Raw genomic sequence first — 16,621 nt, 5'->3', positions numbered from 1 at the left:
CCTCTATTATAAATCAGTACATGGTGTGTCTGTCCCCTCCCCCGGGCTCTGTAATCAGAGCTGAGATGCTCCAGCCACCTCCCCCCCTGTGTATAACAGAAGCTTTGGTAACCATGGCAACAAAACAAACAAACACAGTACACTTTGATTAATGGCTAAAATTTCTTGAAATGACCTCTAAACAAAAAGCTTTTTCTCAAAAACTGTAAAAGATATCAAACTGAAAAGATATAGCCAGATAGCTGAATATTTTGTGAACATTTTAAAGTTTGTTTGGCGTCTCTAGGTGAAAGTATGAAGGAGCTGAAACTTTTGGGAGCGGAAGAAGAATTTAAGGATTTCAAGCATGCTCCCATAGACTTCAATGTTAAAAAAAAAGTGATAAAAAGCTTAATATTTTAAAAAGTATAAATGGTAGAAAAAAAGTTGAAAAAGAGCACACCTCAGCTAAAAGAGACGAACATTTTGATAGTTGAATGGTTTTAATAGCTGAAAGTATGCAGAAGTTACGCAGAACCAAAAAACGTACGGAATAAAATTAAAAATAAATAAAATCGAATAACAATAGTGGGACTGCTAAAGCATTCCCACTAATAATATATATGTGAGATAACAGTAAGTGGTCTTGCTATGCAAGAACACTTAATAACTAGAAAAGGTACAATTTCTGGGGAAATTGTGGAAAGTGTTCTTGCCTCTACAACTGGAGTGAGCGGAGTAACTGGGTGGAGTGGCTTGAGTAACTGTTGTGTGGTTGGAGTGACTGGAGTAACTGTGAAAAGTGTTAAAAAGCTTAATATTTTAAAAAGTATAAATAGTAGTAAAAAAGTTGAAGTCCCATCATTAGCTGAAAGAGCTGAACGTTTTTTTCAAAAGTTTTTTTTTTTCAAAAATGATTTTTTTTTTTTTTTAAACGAAATTTTTTTTTCAAAAATAATTTTTTTTTCAAAAACTGCCATCAAAACTACCCCATCAGAATTGTCCCATCAAAACTGCCCCATCATATTGCCACCATCAAAACTGCCCCGTCAAAACCGCCCCGTCAAAACTGCCCCGTCAAAACTGCCACCATCAAAACTGCCACCATCAAAACTGCCACCATCAGAATTGCCCTATCAAAACAGCCCCATCATATTGCCACCATCAAAACTGCCCCATCAGAATTGCCCCATCAGAATTGCCCCATCATATTGCCACCATCAAAACTGCCCCATCATAACTGCCCCACCAAAACTGCCCCACCATATTGCCACCATCAAAACTGCCCCATCATAATTGCCCCATTAAAACTGCCCCATCAGAATTGCCCCATCAAAACTGCCCCATCATATTCCTCTATTATAAATCAGTACATGGTGTGTCTGTCCCCTCCCCCGGGCTCTGTAATCAGAGCTGAGATGCTCCAGCCACCTCCCCCCCCTGTGTATAACAGAAGCTTTGGTAACCATGGCAACAGTACATTCTGATTAATGGCTAAAATTTCCTGAAATGACCTCTAAACAAAAAGCTTTTTCCCAAAAACTATAAATCCTACAGCGAAGATCTTTATATTGTGAGAATCACAAGACCCAGACCTAGATTTTGATGTATAGTATGTCTCTGAAATATTAAAAATGGAGGCACAGTCGCAGTTTAGAAATTGTCCTTCAAATTTGAAGGGGCTAGAGTGTAGTTTCAATGAATGTCAATGGACGGCGTGAGCTGCAAACAAATGGTCATATTGTGAAAACTATCAGGACTATGGCTTAGCCGTGGACATGTTTAGTGGCAGTAGGGATAGCTGAACGTTTTGATATAAGATTTGTGTAGGTGGGCTTGAAAATGAGGGAGTGGCGGCAGTTTAGAAATCATGTTCTGATTTTTCAGCTTTTGTCACCTCCCACTCTAGTTTCCCCATTCATTCCTATGGGACCAATTTCGCCGCAAAGACGATATTTTGTGAACCATTCGGCGAAACGTTCCTTAAAATAATAGCACACCATTCGGGAACAATCCGCACGTTTCGGTATATTACTTGTCTATGTAGTGTAAAAACTGTGGGAGGAGTTAGGGTGGTAAATTTGGCTATAATAATAAGAATAATAAGAACTAGAAAAGCTACAATTTCTGGGGACATTGTGAAAAGTGTTCTTGCCTCTACAACTGGAGTGGGCGGAGTAACTGGGGGGAGTGGCTGGAGTAACTGTTGTGTGGTTGGAGTAACTGTGGAAAGGTTGAACTGGGCAGATGGGCAGAGTAACTGTGTGGAGTGTTTGTAGTGAGTAAAGATAGTAAACATTACACTAACCAATTGATTGATCAAATTTAAAAAGTGCACAAGTGCTAATGATGTAGAAGGTAGAAATATCGGTAAATGACTTTGTCGGACACAGACTTAAGGGTTACCAGGATTTATTCCGCCCCAGCCAAAGCATAGCACCTGACGGACTCGCGTCCCAAAATCAAGTGTGTCAAAAACAGTTTACACAGTGTACATATAATTTCAATATATTGCATCACAAGCGAACTGGCAGTATATTTCCGTTATACATTGTATTAACATTTTGAACAGTCAACTTTTTGAACTTTTTGGATACAAGGCAATTCATTAAAGCATATACTTTAAACCCTTACAAATTTTCAGTTTCTCTGCAGTTTTGCTCCGTGCTGTTTCTTTATCTGTCTTACTAATCAGCAAGCAGGCTATAGCACAGGAAGGAGAGGGTGAGTGTGATGAGGACAGATGTCTGTGATGGATGGGGGGGAGTAAGTGAGTTCAGTGTCTAACAAGTACATCGAACATGAAATATAGAGAATGATTTTTAGCTAATTGTAAATGGTCCCACATAACTAAAACTGACATAAAACTCACATAACATAAACTGACCCTCATTGCCACTTTATTATCTGTTTGATGACCACTGTCTCACAACCACTGTTTCCTGGCATCACTCATGCCCTGTTTATGCAGGCTCTAAGCGTGTTCACAACCACTGTTCAAAACACAATACACAGGATCATGATAGCTGTAATAACTGTGCAGTACTCCTGACTGGAGACAGTGCTGCACCCTGGAGATGTAAATGTGATCCAACAGTGTGTTTTTTTCTGTAGTGGCTGCCCAGACCAGTTGGGTATATCCTCTTGAATGAAGAAGGTCAGATATTGGCTTCTTTTCTCTGCACAGAAAATCTTCATTGAAATCTCCACAGAGTATTATAGGTTGGCAATCCATTATTTCCAAAGATTCCAAGAGGCCCAGCAGGTTAGTAAGGAATTGGCCAATACTGTAATCCGGTGGCCTGTAAACAACAGCGATCAAAGCTTGTACAGGGGACTCCAGTTTGACAACCAAGAACTCCAAGTCAGTCACATTGTGATGATACTGCTTTTCAAAGGCCTTGAAATGGTTTCTGACATACAAGGCGACACCTCCACCACTTTTACTTGCAATGTCAGGAAGGTTCGTGTACGAGAGGTGTCTGTTGCGTTTGAACAGGTTGTAGCCCTCCAGCTGGAGACTTTCAGCAACAGAAGAGCCTGAGAGATGAGTTTCAGTGAAACATAAAACATCTCCAAGTGTCAACTCATGGTGAGATTTGATATCTTCAATGTGAGCTGGTAATCCTTCCGTGTTGTGATGGATAATTGTTAATGTTTGCTGTTTGTCTGTTGTCTGTAGAAACTTTAAGAGGGGCATAACACTTTCCAGTGATGCATTCTTCATTGAATCCAGGGAGGCTGTGATTTCAGGATCAGCAAAGATCTTCTTCTCATCAAAGTCGGTTATGTACAGTCCTTGCAGTGTAGTTGTTCTACTCAGAGCAACATAGGCCATTCCCGGTTGGAAGACCCGTTTCAATGAGACCACTGCTGACTGTATCGACATCCCCTGACACTTATGAATCGTACATGCAAAAGCCAACTTCAGGGGGAACTGCCTGCGAACAACTCCTTTCTGTCTCAGGTTTTCCCCTACCCTTTCTATGTACACCAAGTTGTCAGCATCACAAGACGACTTGTTACGGTATCTCTGTCCTGCATTTGGATTGTCCAGCATAAGCCCAAGCTTGTTTACCGTAGTAGTACCATTCTCAGTCTGGATGATTATTCTTGCAATCTTGCCAAATGTCCCGTTAACAAGCCCGTCTTCTACATCAATGTTTCTTGTGATCATGATACGGGCACCTTCAGCTGCTTGCAGTGTGTCAATCAGATTGTCTTTGTGTCCTTTGAAAGGTTGGTGTTGCCTCAGCATCACTCCTGTCTTAGGGTCTTTTCTGTAATTGTCGGCATCTATGTTGGTGACGTTTGAATGGAGAACAGACACAGTTGCAGCATTATGTTTGTGAACCTCTTTGTTGGTGGCAAATATGTGTAGCACGTCATTAGGGCAGTGGGTGGGATCTATAAAAGCCTGAGCAAGCAGAGCTTTGTCATCATTGCTTAAGGTGACAGTCTTCTGCTTGACTCTGATTCTATTCAAAAGCTCAGCAAATGAAATGTCATCCTTCTGTCGCATGATCTCTGTCAGCGTGATCATCTGAAAGTTGTCTTTCCAGAGGTCATTGGTATTTTCCTCAAACACGCAGAGTGGCTTACTTTTTCCCAGCGGGGGGACCTGGTAAAAGTCTCCTACTGCTAGTACTGACATACCACCAAAAGGTTTCTTACTGCCTTTGATTTGCTGTAATCTCCAGTTGATGTAGGCAAACAGGGGCTTTGAAATCATTGACACCTCGTCAATAACAATGATCTCCGCATTTGACAGCTGTGCCCTCACTTCATCTATTAGATTTCCAAGTCCTTGGTAGGGTGGCTTCAAGCTTCTTGGCAACTTCAGAAGAGAATGCAAAGTGTTGCCTGAAATGTTGAAAGCTGCTGTTCCTGTAAATGCAGTTAGTAAAACGCTGGGCATGGATATGTCTGCTTCCTCACGTAGTCTGGTAAGTTTACAGAGTATCTTTGTCGCCTCAGCATAGATGCACTTTATCAGGTGTGATTTGCCTGTCCCTGCACCACCAGTGACAAAGTAATAGAATGGGTCAGGATTTAGGCCACGCACACGGTTAGTGCACCAGTCACAAACTGAGTAGAATGTCTGAGCTTGTGTCCGGTTAAGGTTTCTCTACATTTTCCGAAGGAAATCAGGGCACATTTGTGGGGCCTTCACAGTAAGCGCAATTCCACCTGTTTGTTTGTGACGTGTATACTTCGGAACATCATCTTGTTCATTCTCATGAAGTGGCTCCCCTTCTTTGCGTTCCTCTATACATTCCAACCTATCCAACTCAGCTTCTGGGGCAAAGGTGTTCCAAGCATCTTCAACAGGGCCGTTTTTACAAAGTCATCCAAGACTTGTTCCACAATTTTGTTGTGTTGTTCGAACTTCTTTTGGTTGCTGGTAACAATTGCAGACACTGCTCGGATTGCTTCTTCTCCTGGTAAGCTCACACAGGCGCCTTTGTAAAAATCCTGGTGTGTTGGGAACCTTACAGTTTTCAGTGATGACTCTGAAAGGTGGGGGAGGTAGAGTTTAAGCAGTCTGCCGTAGTAGTTCTCGGGGTCCTTCTTCTCTGAGAAGCGTGCGTACCTGATGATTGCAGGCTTCCCTCTCGTGCGTTTTTGAATCATTCCCATTTCATTCAATAGGCAGACATGCTTGCTGTCTTCCTTCTGCTTGCCATAGACAACCCTGTAATGGGATGCAAAGTCTGCCAGACACATGGACTCAAACTCTGGTGTTTCGGGTCTGGCTCTGTATTTGTCGACAAAACTCGTCATCCACACATTAAGAGAATCGGCAGGTTTGTTCTGCAATGCACTGAGCGGGAGACTCATTTTCAGTGCGTTGTCACCAGTTGGCAGAAAAACAACCTCACGTGAGCAAGACTTCATTTTCAGGCTGCACGTACGGGCCACAGACTCCTGGGCGCTGACCTCTCTGTGTTTTGAATAAGCCTGAAGAACCTCTTTCATTTCTTCTCGTTCGGTCGCTGTTTCTGGGCTCATTTCTTTGACTATTGTTTTGAGATAGTCACTCAGCTCCCGTTCTGGCTTGGATATGTAGGACAACATGTACATGATGCAACCATACTCATCAAGAATGTACTGGATGTCCATGTTGGCGTTCCAGGCCGTCAGCAAATGTGGATTGTAGTTGTTCACCCAGCAGTCCTTGACATCACGCTTCATTAGAATCACGCTTGAGGAGGTCAATGCCTGAATGTATGAGTTGTACTGATTCAAAGTCATATCACACTGTGCCAGTAGCTGTGACATGTCTTCAAGCTGCACTTTTGGGTTATTAAGCAAATCCCAGACTGGTTTCAGTTTGTTTTTGGCTGCTTGTGGTTTCATTGCACAATCTCCTTGTTCTTCTGGCATCGGGTAAGTTATCCTCGTTTTTCTAATAGGTGGCTTTGGAAATCCAAATCTGCATACTCTGTTACCTTTCTTGCATGATTTTGAATGAGATCTGCTGTGCATTTGAAGTTCTGTTACAAATCTGTGAAGTAAGGCCTGTTTGGCTTCATCAGGCAGCTGGCATGAGATGTTATGATCTATAAAGGCACACACCTTGTCATCACTGTCTTGTCCAAATATAGGAGCTCCTGCTACCCAACAGAGACAACGTATATGAGGGCTCCCTCTCGCCTGAAATTCAACCCGGTAAAAGTAATCAATAACTTCACCAATTGGCTGTGCAGGACCCAACAGCAGCTCTCGCATCAGAGCATCAACCCGTTTGTCAAACATGCGCATGGTGGTCACTGGGTTGCCTCGAAGAATGTCACACTTTTCAGCCCAGTCTAGCCCCGCAAAATCCACCTTTTGACCTTGTTGTGCCTTTATTGCCGTTATTACCTCTGGCCATCTGAATTCTGCAGCAGAGAAGGTAAGAAAAAATGTTGGCTTACCCAATTGTCTGACCATGGCTAGCAAATTCTTCAGATTTTTATCCCAGTAAGCTGGACTCCCTCTCAGTGGTTGCATGAACCTTGTGGCATCTCGGTTTCGCACCAACCTCTCAACCTCACACTTGTCCTGTAGCAGCTTGTTGGATATTTTCCGTCCATCCCTGGTATTGGGTTTTCCTTTCCTTAACTGGATGGACATGCTGCTTTTGGCCATGTGTGTTTCTGTGACAAACTGCGCAAAGAAGAGGTAGCTTGTGTCTCTTGCAAAACGAGTATCAACACAAAAAAGCCTTGCATTGAAATACATGCTCGGGGACAGTTTGACTTGTCTTGCCTGGTCCAATGTATTCTGTCCAGTAGGGAACTGAACAGGGAAAGCCATTGCCTCAAGCCTAGGAACTTTAAAGAAGCTGACAGGTGTGTTTCCTTGTGCAGGTGCAATGCTGAATATTCCATCACCGTGTGTCAGTGCTTCCTCTCCAAGGTCAGATGGCTGCAAACAACTGTCTAGGCCAATTCCAGGTCTTAGTGTATCCTTCTCATCCTCTGCATTGGGAGGTTGTTGGTCATGGCCTTCCTGTTGCTCAGAAGCAGCCGGTAAACATGCAGACTGTACCTCTGATGGATCACAATTTTCGATGCGTTCAAGTATCTCCATCATTTCAGTTTCGTCACAACTGTCGAGTTCCATCCCATCATCATTATCATCATCATCAGCGATTGTCTCATCCACTCTAATTGAAATGTCACTGTAGTCGGGGTGTGTGTCAATGAGTTTTGACAGACCTGCTACTACATTTCCCATGTTGACATAATGAAACAGCTGGTGGCCTTTGTAAGTCAGACGTCTTTTCAGCTTGACTCTGTGTAACTGGGATTTGCTGTGCGATCTTGGTAGAGTATTGACCGTGGTTTCCACCTCGGATGGCACACACACTACAGCGCCATGTATAGCTGCCTGTCGACCTTTGGGAAGTGTGATGATCTTGGCAAATGGCAGTATTTTGGCCAAAAGTTGTCTTTCCAGCACATTCAAATCGCAGAGCTCTGGGGGAATGGGCGCCAGCTCCATGTTGTTAGCTACAGCGATGGATGATTTGTGCCCTGCTTTTAAATGTAAATCACAGTTGTGACAAATCCATTCTTTGGTCCTTTCATCTGGTACGGTGCATTGTTCAGGTCCTTGACAGTGATTGTTGCACACATGGACATATTTCCCTGTCAAACAGGCAGCAACAATGTGTAGATTCTTCTTGTAATTGCTGTGAATGCAATGTTTCACTTGGTTAGGGAAAAGGGTGCGATGACACATCGTGCACACAAATGTTGGCCCAGCTTTAATGCATTCATGGAAAGTGGATATAGCTGTCTGCATTAGGCTGTTGTCCACTGGTTGACTGCATTCCCGCATGACACGAGTCCATCGTCTGTATTTCATTCTTATTTTGAAGGCACATTGCATCTTATGGGTTATGCGAAAATCTGCTTGAGTTTGACGCTTCATTTTCATGTAACTCATGCAATGTTGCAAGTGACGTTTTCTGAAAGCAGGATCATTATGATATTTTCTGGTGATGTATTGCTTCTGCTTCAACTTGAAATCGACATTTGTGGCATATTTTCTGGTGATGTATTGCTTCTTCTTCAAGTTGTAATCTGCATTTGTCGCATATTTTCTGGTGGTGTACTGCTTCTGTTTCAAGTTGAAATCTGCATTTGTCGCATATTTTCTGGTGATGTATTGCTTCTGCTTCAAGTTGAAATTGGCATCTGTTGCATATTTGCGAATGATATATTGCTTCTGCTTCAACTTAAAATCAGCATCTGCTCTGTATCGGCTGGTGATGTATGTTCTTTTCTTATTGGTGACAGACATCTTTGTAGCCTTGAAATCACGCCTTCTTTCATTTCTGTGTCTTGTCTTCAGTTTTTGTCGTCTCTGTGCATTTAATTTGGACAATGCCTTACTGTCCTTCCATATGCCCTGTGAGGATTTCGCATCAAGTGACCGTGGAGAATGCTTGCTGGCTGGGAATCCAGTGTGTGTGTTGCATCTTTGGTCATCTGTGTCACTTTGTTCTCCACATGCTTTGCATTATGTGGTTTGTCAGATTGCACCAGTGGGGACAGCAAACCATCTGACAGACGTCTTGCACGATGAAATGAGACTGGCATGAAGTCATACTGCAGTCCATCAATAGGGCCTCTGGTGTCTGTAAGGAGCAATTCATACAACTTATAAATCCTTGCCCCCATATCACTCAAATGTGTAAAAGTGATCATAACAGCTTTTCCTTTTCCAGTGGCAGGAAGTCCATCCTTATTTCGACTATGAGAATCAAACAGTCCATATCTCCCAGACTTGTCTCTGAACAATGCAATGCAATATGGCACTACTATAAAAAGTGCATGTGTAACATCTGCATTGAGGCACTGAAGTCTTGTGGAGAGGTCAACAAACCAACCTTGGTTGTCACCGTCTACCGTGTCTCTCATACATCCCGATAACACTGGAGATTTAACAACATTATACTCATATTTGTCAGTGTTGACTCTGAGGGGCACTTCTTCCATTGTCAAGTGTTGATGCTGATAGACATTTCTTTGTTTTAGCTGTTTTATTGTTGAGCCATACAAGCTGTTGCCCTTCTTCAGTATTTGATCAAGATCACCCTTTCTCACATCATCAAGCTCACTGTGGTATGCCAAAAATGTCAGAGCCATGCATGTACACTGTTTGTTCCTTAACCTTCCATAGCCATGATGACCCTGATGAAATGATGCCTGCACAGAAATCTCACTTGGTACACATGGTTCTTGCATGCCATGGTTTTCAGAAGTGCCCATCACACTGTCACTGTGCTCTTGAACTTGACACTGAGTTGAACATGAAAATGACACCACAGGTTCACTATGTACCTCCTGGGCACATTCACTGTCACAAACCTCCATATCCACTATGCTGCTGTGGGGCTCCGGATCCAGTTTAGTCCAGCGTATCTTTGCAGCTTTAGATCTCTTTCCTTTAGATGGCATGATGATATTTGTGGAAGGAGCTATAATTCTCCTCAGAGCTTTGTTCGAAGAGCTATAATTCCCCTCAGAGTTGTGTTGGAGGAGGAGCTATAATTCGCCTCAGAGCTGTGTGGGAGGAGCTATAACTCCCCTCTGAGCTGTGTGGGAGGAGCAATAATGCTATAATTCCCCTCAGAGCTGTGTGGGAGGAGATACAATTCCCCTTAGTGTTGTGTGGGAGGAGCTATAATTCCCCTTAGAGCTGTGTGGGAGAAGCTATATTTCCCCTCAGAGCTGGGTGGGAGAAGCTACATTTCCCATCAGAGTTGTGTGGGAGAAGCTATAATTCCCCTCAGAGCTGTTTAAAAGGAGCTATAATTCCCCTCACAGCGGTGTGGAAGAAACTATAATTCCTCTCAGAGTTGTGTGGGAGGAGCTCTAATTCTCCTCAGCTGTGTGGGAGGAGCTATAATGCTAAGCTGTAATTCCCCTCAGAGCTGTGTAGGAGGAGCTATAATTCCCCTCACAGCGGTGTGGGAGAAACTATAATTCCCCTCAGAGTTGTGTGGGAGGAGCTATAATGCTAAGCTATAATGCTATAATTCCCCTTTGAGCTGTGTGGGAGGAGCTATAATTCCCCTCAAAGCTGTATTGGAGGAGCTATAACTTCCCTCCAAGCTGTGTGGGAGGAGCTATAATGCTATAATTGTCCTTAGAGCTGTGTGAGAGGAGCTATAATTCCCCTCAGAGCTTTGTGATTTTTTTTTTTCAAAAATGATTTTGTTTTTTTGTTTTTTAAAAAATGATTTTTTTAAATGATTTTTTTTTTCAAAAATGAAATTTTTTTTTTCAAAAATGAATTTTGTTTTTTTCAAAAATGATTTTTTTTTTAATTTTTTTTTTTTTCAAAAATTAATTTTTATTTTTTTCAAAAATATTTTTTTTTTACATGGGGCGGTCATAATGTTTTGGCTGATCATGGGGTGGTCATAATGTTTTGGCTGATCATGGGGTTGTCAGCTTTTGTCACCTCCCACTCTAGTTTTGAACATTTCGCCATTCATTCCTATGGGACCAATTTTGCCGCAAAAACGACGATATTTCGTGGACCATTCGGCGAAACGTTCCACAAAGTAATAGCACACCAATCGGGAAAAATCCGCACGTTTCGGTATATTACTTGTCTCTGTAGTGTGGAAAATGTGGGAGGAGTCTACAAGCATTATCAAGTCTAGCAGATGAAGTCACATGCATTTGGGGTGTCTCAGCATCTTGTGTTTACAACCACTGTTTCCTAGCAACATTTCCTTTTGAACATTTTGCCATTCATTCCTATGGGACCAATTTCGCCGCAAAAACGACGATATTTCGTGGACCATTCGGCGAAACGTTCCACAAAGTGATAGCACACCAATCGGGAACAATCCGCACGTTTCGGTATATTACTTGTCTCTGTAGTGTAAAAACTGTGGGAGGAGTCTACAAGCATTATCAAGTCTAGCAGATGAAGTCACATGCATTTGGGGTGTCTCAGCATCTTGTGTTTACAACCACTGTTTCCTAGCAACGCTCATGCCCTGTTTATGCTTCCCAAATACTACTTCATCAAAACTGCCCCATCAGAATTACCCCATCAAAACTGCCCCATCATATTCCTCTATTATAAATCAGTACATGGTGTGTCTGTCCCCTCCCCCGGGCTCTGTAATCAGCTGAGATGCTCCAGCCACCTTCCCCCCCTGTGTATAACAGAAGCTTTGGTAACCATGGCAACAAAACAAACACTAACAGTACACTCTGATTAATGGCTAAAATTTCCTGAAATGACCTCTAAACAAATGGCCGTATTTTAAAAACTATACATCCTACAGCGAAGATCTTTATATTGTGAGAATCACAAGACCCAGACCTAGATTTTGATGTATAGTATGTCTCTGAAATATTAAAAATGAAGGCACAGTCGCAGTTTAGAAATTGCCCTTCAAATTTGGAGGGGGCTAGAGTGTAGTTTCAATGAATGTCAATGGACGGCGTGAGTTGCAAACAAATGGTCATATTGTGAAAACTATCAGGACTATGGCTTAGCCGTGGACATGTTTAGTGGCAGCAGGGATAGCTGAACGTTTTGATATAAGATTTGTGTAGGTGGGCTTGAAAATGAGGGAGTGGCGGCAGTTTAGAAATCATGTTCTGATTTTGCAGCTTTTGTCATCTCCCACTCTAGTTTCCCCATTCATTCCTATGGGACCAATTTCGCCGCAAAAACGACGATATTTCGTGAACCATTCGGCGAAACGTTCCACAAAGTAATAGCACACCATTCGGGAACAATCCGCACGTTTCGGTATATTACTTGTCTATGTAGTGTAAAAACTGTGGGAGGAGTTAGGGTGGTAAATTTGGCTATAATAATAAGAATAATATATATGTGAGATAACAGTAAGTGGTCTTGCTATGCAAGAACACTTAATAATATATATGTGAGATAACAGTAAGTGGTCTTGCTATGCAAGAACACTTAATAATATATATGTGAGATAACAATAAGTGGTCTTGCTATGCAAGAACACTTAATAAGAATAAGAATATATATGTGAGATAACAGTAAGTGGTCTTGCTATGCAAGAACACTTAATAATATATATGTGAGATAACAGTAAGTGGTCTTGCTATGCAAGATCACTTAATAAACTAAGCAGTAAAGTTAGCCCATTTTTTTTCGTCCAAAAGTTTTGATTACCTGTTTTTGTGTATTTATTTTTAAGATATAGTTTTTTTTTATATATTTTTTTTATCTAAATTCTACATACAAGTGAACTGATTGGAGGTTTGTTTTGTTTAATAAATGTTTAAATGTAAAAAATTTTCTGTATCACTTTAGGTTGCTTTCACACTGCAGCATGCATGCGTTGACGGTAAAACGCTGCTAGTTTTAGGGGCGCTTTACCGTCATTTTAGCGGCGCTATTCGGCTGCTAGCGGGGAGCTTATAACCCAGCTAGCAGCCAAGGAAGGGGTTGAATGCGCCCCTGAAGCGCTGCTGCCGAAACGCTTTGCAGGCACTTCGGCAGCGGTGCGCATTCATTTCAATGGGCAGGAGTGGTGGAGCAGCAGTATACACTAGAGGTCGACTGATATATCGGCCGGTGTCTTGCCGAGAATGTTCCCTCGGCGGATAAGTTCCCCCCCTGTACTGCGCAGGCGCAGCGCCTGCGCAGTACATACTACTCTCAGCCGCCGGAGATAGCCGAAGCTCAAATGCTTCAATCAGCTGTACACGGCGCCTGCGCTCTGGGTCCAGGTTCCTTCCCCACCATCCAAGTGGACCTAGAGGGGGAATCTAAAAGTACCGAGCGCAGCGAGGCCGTGCCCGAAGCGTGGCGAGCAAAGCGAGCCCACGAGGGGCCCTCTTCCAGGCGCCGTGTACAGCTGATTTTCAGCTGTTGTGCTTCGGCTATTTCCGCCGATACCTACTGCGCAGGCACAGTAGAGGGGGGAACTTATACGCCGAGCGGAACTTTCTCGGCAGAACACCGGCCGATATATCGGCCGATATTTGGCGTTTTTTACTTAATCGGCATCGGCCGATTGTGCTGATAAAAAAAGCCGATTATAACTTCAGCCGTGACTTGCAAATGACTTCTGTAATAGAAGTCAATGCAAGTTTCCTAACATTATGTGTGGAGAGGATTCTCTCCTCCTCTGGGCAGCCTGCCAAATCTGATAAGAAGATACTTTGTATCTCTTCAGGTTTATTTTATCAATAGACTGAACTCCATGTGGAGGAGTTCTCAGTTTAACCATTTAAAGACTAAATCTTTTCTGACACTTGTTGCTTACAAGTAAAAATCCTGTATTTTCTGCTAGAAAATCACTTAGAACCCCCAAACATTATCAACATTTTTTTTTAGCAGAGACCTTAGGGAATAAAATAGCGGTTGTTGCAATATTTTATGTCACACGGTATTTGCGCAGCGGTCTTTCAAACGCAATTTTTTTTTTAAAAATACAGTAATGAATTAAAAAAAAAAACTAAGCAGTAAAGTTAGCCCATTTTTTTTTCATCCAAAAGTTTTGATTACCTGTTTTTGTGTATTTAATATTGAAAAAAAAACAAAAACTAAATTATACATACAAGTGAACTGATTGGAGGTTTGTTTTGTTTAATGTTTAAATGTAAAAAAATTTCTGTATCACTTATTACTTAAAGAGGAGTTCCACCCAGGGGGGCCGTCAAAAAAAAAAAAAAAAAAAAAAATTAAAAGTCAGCAGCTACAAATACTGCAGCTGCTGACTTTTAATTGGACACTTACCTGTCCCTGGGTCCAGCGATGCGGGGGATCGAAGCCCCGCTTGTCCCCCCCCCCTCCGCTCGTCGGCATTTCAACTGTGGGCGCCGGGCTGTGGCTTCACAGCCTGGCACCCACTGCGCATGCGCGAGCGGCGCCGCGCACCGTGATTGGCCGCTCAATCACCTGGGACCTGTAATGGGTCCCAGATGATTGACAGGAGGGAGGGAGCAGAGCGGAGCCCTTCCTGTGCCGAGGGGGAAGTGATGTCACCAACCCAGGCAAAGGAAGGGGCAGACTACGAGGGACCACCTAGCAACAGGCATTTAGAGGTAAGTGAAAAAAAAAAAAAAAATATCCAAATGTTTTTTTGTTTTTTTAGAATTTTTGAGGTATTTTTGTTTTTTTGGGTGGAACCCCACTTTAAGGCTGCTTTCACACTGGAGCAGGCATGCGTTGATAGTAAAACGCTGCTAGTTTTAGCAGCGCTTTACCGTCATTTTAGAGGTGCTATTCGGCTGCTAGCGGGGCGCTTATAACCCAGCTAGCGGCCGAGGAAGGGGTTAAATGCGCCCCTGAAGCGCCGCTGCCAAAACGCTTTGCAGGCGCTTCGGCAGCGGTGTGCATTCATTTCAATGGGCAGGAGTGGTGGAGCAGTGGTATACACCGCTCCAAAGATGCCGTTTGCAGGACTTTTTTTTTACATCCTGCCAGCGCATCGCCTCAGTGTGACAGCACTCAGGATATCACACTGAGACTGCAGGGGAGCCGTTTTACAGGCGCTCTTTTTAGCCCAAAAGCGCCTGAAAAACGCCCCAGTGTGAAAGGGGTCTAACTGTTACATTTTATGAGATGAAGGGAAAAAAAAAAAAAAAATCGGCCAAATATATCGGCCCAAAAAAATCGGCATCACATATCGGCCATCGGCCACCATGATTTCTAAATATCGCATCGGCCAGAGAAAAACCCATATCGGTCGACCTCTAGTATACACCGCTCTAAAGATGCTGCTTGCAGGACTTTTTTTTGAAAACCTGCCAGCGCATCGCCTCAGTGTGAAAGCACTCGGGCTTTCACACTGAGACTGCAGGAGAGCCGTTTTACAGGCACTTTACAGGTGCTATTTTTAGCCCAAAAGCGCCTGAAAAACGCCCCAGTGTGAAAGGGGTCTAACTGTTAAATTTTATGAGATGAAGGAAAAAAAAAAAAAAGAAAGAAAAAAAAAAAGAAAGAAAAAAAAAAAAAAAAAAATATCGGCCTAATATATCGGCATCACATATCGGCCATCAGCCACCGAGATTTCTAAATATCGGCATCGGCCAGAGAAAAACCCATATCGGTCGACCTCTACCTGTGATGTGCGTTCCAAATGCAAGTAATAAACAGGAAAACAATGCCCATCAACATGAGTGGTTATGCATTCCGCACAAAAGGAAAACTGAAGATTAACTGGGATGAATACAGAAAGCTAAATAAAAAAAAAAAAAAACTGAATTCAATTCAGTGCAGTAGTATAAGCCCCCTTTACACTTACAGAACTACGCTGTCCAAAGAAAGATGGCATCAGATTCACTGTTTGTCAATTTACAAAACATGTTTTAAAAACATGAATGAGCAAACATTTACAGAGGTAAATCTGGAAAAACACAGAAAATGTACCCAGTTGTCAGGTCAATAACAAATGCATCAGAAAGTGAATGTTTATTCATCCACGGTCTTTTTGACTGCCACACACCGGTACTTTTAAATCTCAGCTGCAGAAGGGCAGTTTATTATGCAAACATTTAACAAGCTGCAAGCAGATTTTGTTTTAAACATCTTAGAAGCGGATTTCAGCAAGATCCAGGCAGTGTTGAAGTTTGCTTAAAGCTTGGTCAACACTGCTACCAGCATCCCCAATTAAGATTTGTAGAAAGCAGTCCCAGAATAAAGCTTTAGTCTTAAAGTGTTTGTTTTTTAGGAAAATTACTTTACAAACAGGTTCATACTTACCTGCTCTGTGCTGCTGAATTGCACAAAGCAGCCCCGAACCTCTTTTTCTGGGGTCCCCCGCCGGCGCTCCTGGCTCCTCTTCTGAGAGTGCCCCCATAGCAAGCAACTTACTATAGGGGCATTTGTGTGGTCTCAATGTCAAGCCGCATTGTGTGCGTCTACTGACAAACACAGTGCCAATCAGCCCTGCTCCCTCCTCCCTGAAATTTGACAGCAGCAGGAGCAAATGTTAAAAGGTGTAAAGCTGAACTCGCACAATTTCATTCCCGCATGTCAGTCCTGACTTGGGGGGCGATTTCAGAGATATCTGCACAAATGTCTAATGAAATCACACCCCGAAGTCGCCAAAAGTAGTACAGAAACTACTTTTGGGAATTGGTGCGGCGTCACACAGATTCGGACGGTGAAATTGCTGACAATAGCATGC

At 42.8% G+C, this 16,621-nt stretch overlaps 1 protein-coding gene across 2 annotated transcripts in view; it reads right to left on the bottom strand.

The window, feature by feature from the left end:
- COG2 (component of oligomeric golgi complex 2) overlaps positions 1-16,621 on the bottom strand; it is a 456,761-nt gene that overhangs the window by 330,628 nt on the left and 109,512 nt on the right. The window lies entirely within an intron of this gene.

The sequence above is a fragment of the Aquarana catesbeiana genome, linkage group LG04 (assembly GCF_042186555.1).
Source record: "Aquarana catesbeiana isolate 2022-GZ linkage group LG04, ASM4218655v1, whole genome shotgun sequence".
Classification (NCBI taxonomy): Eukaryota; Metazoa; Chordata; class Amphibia; order Anura; family Ranidae; genus Aquarana; species Aquarana catesbeiana.
The sequence above is the reverse complement of the archived record's forward strand: the minus strand, read 5'-3'. Positions and strand labels throughout refer to the sequence as shown.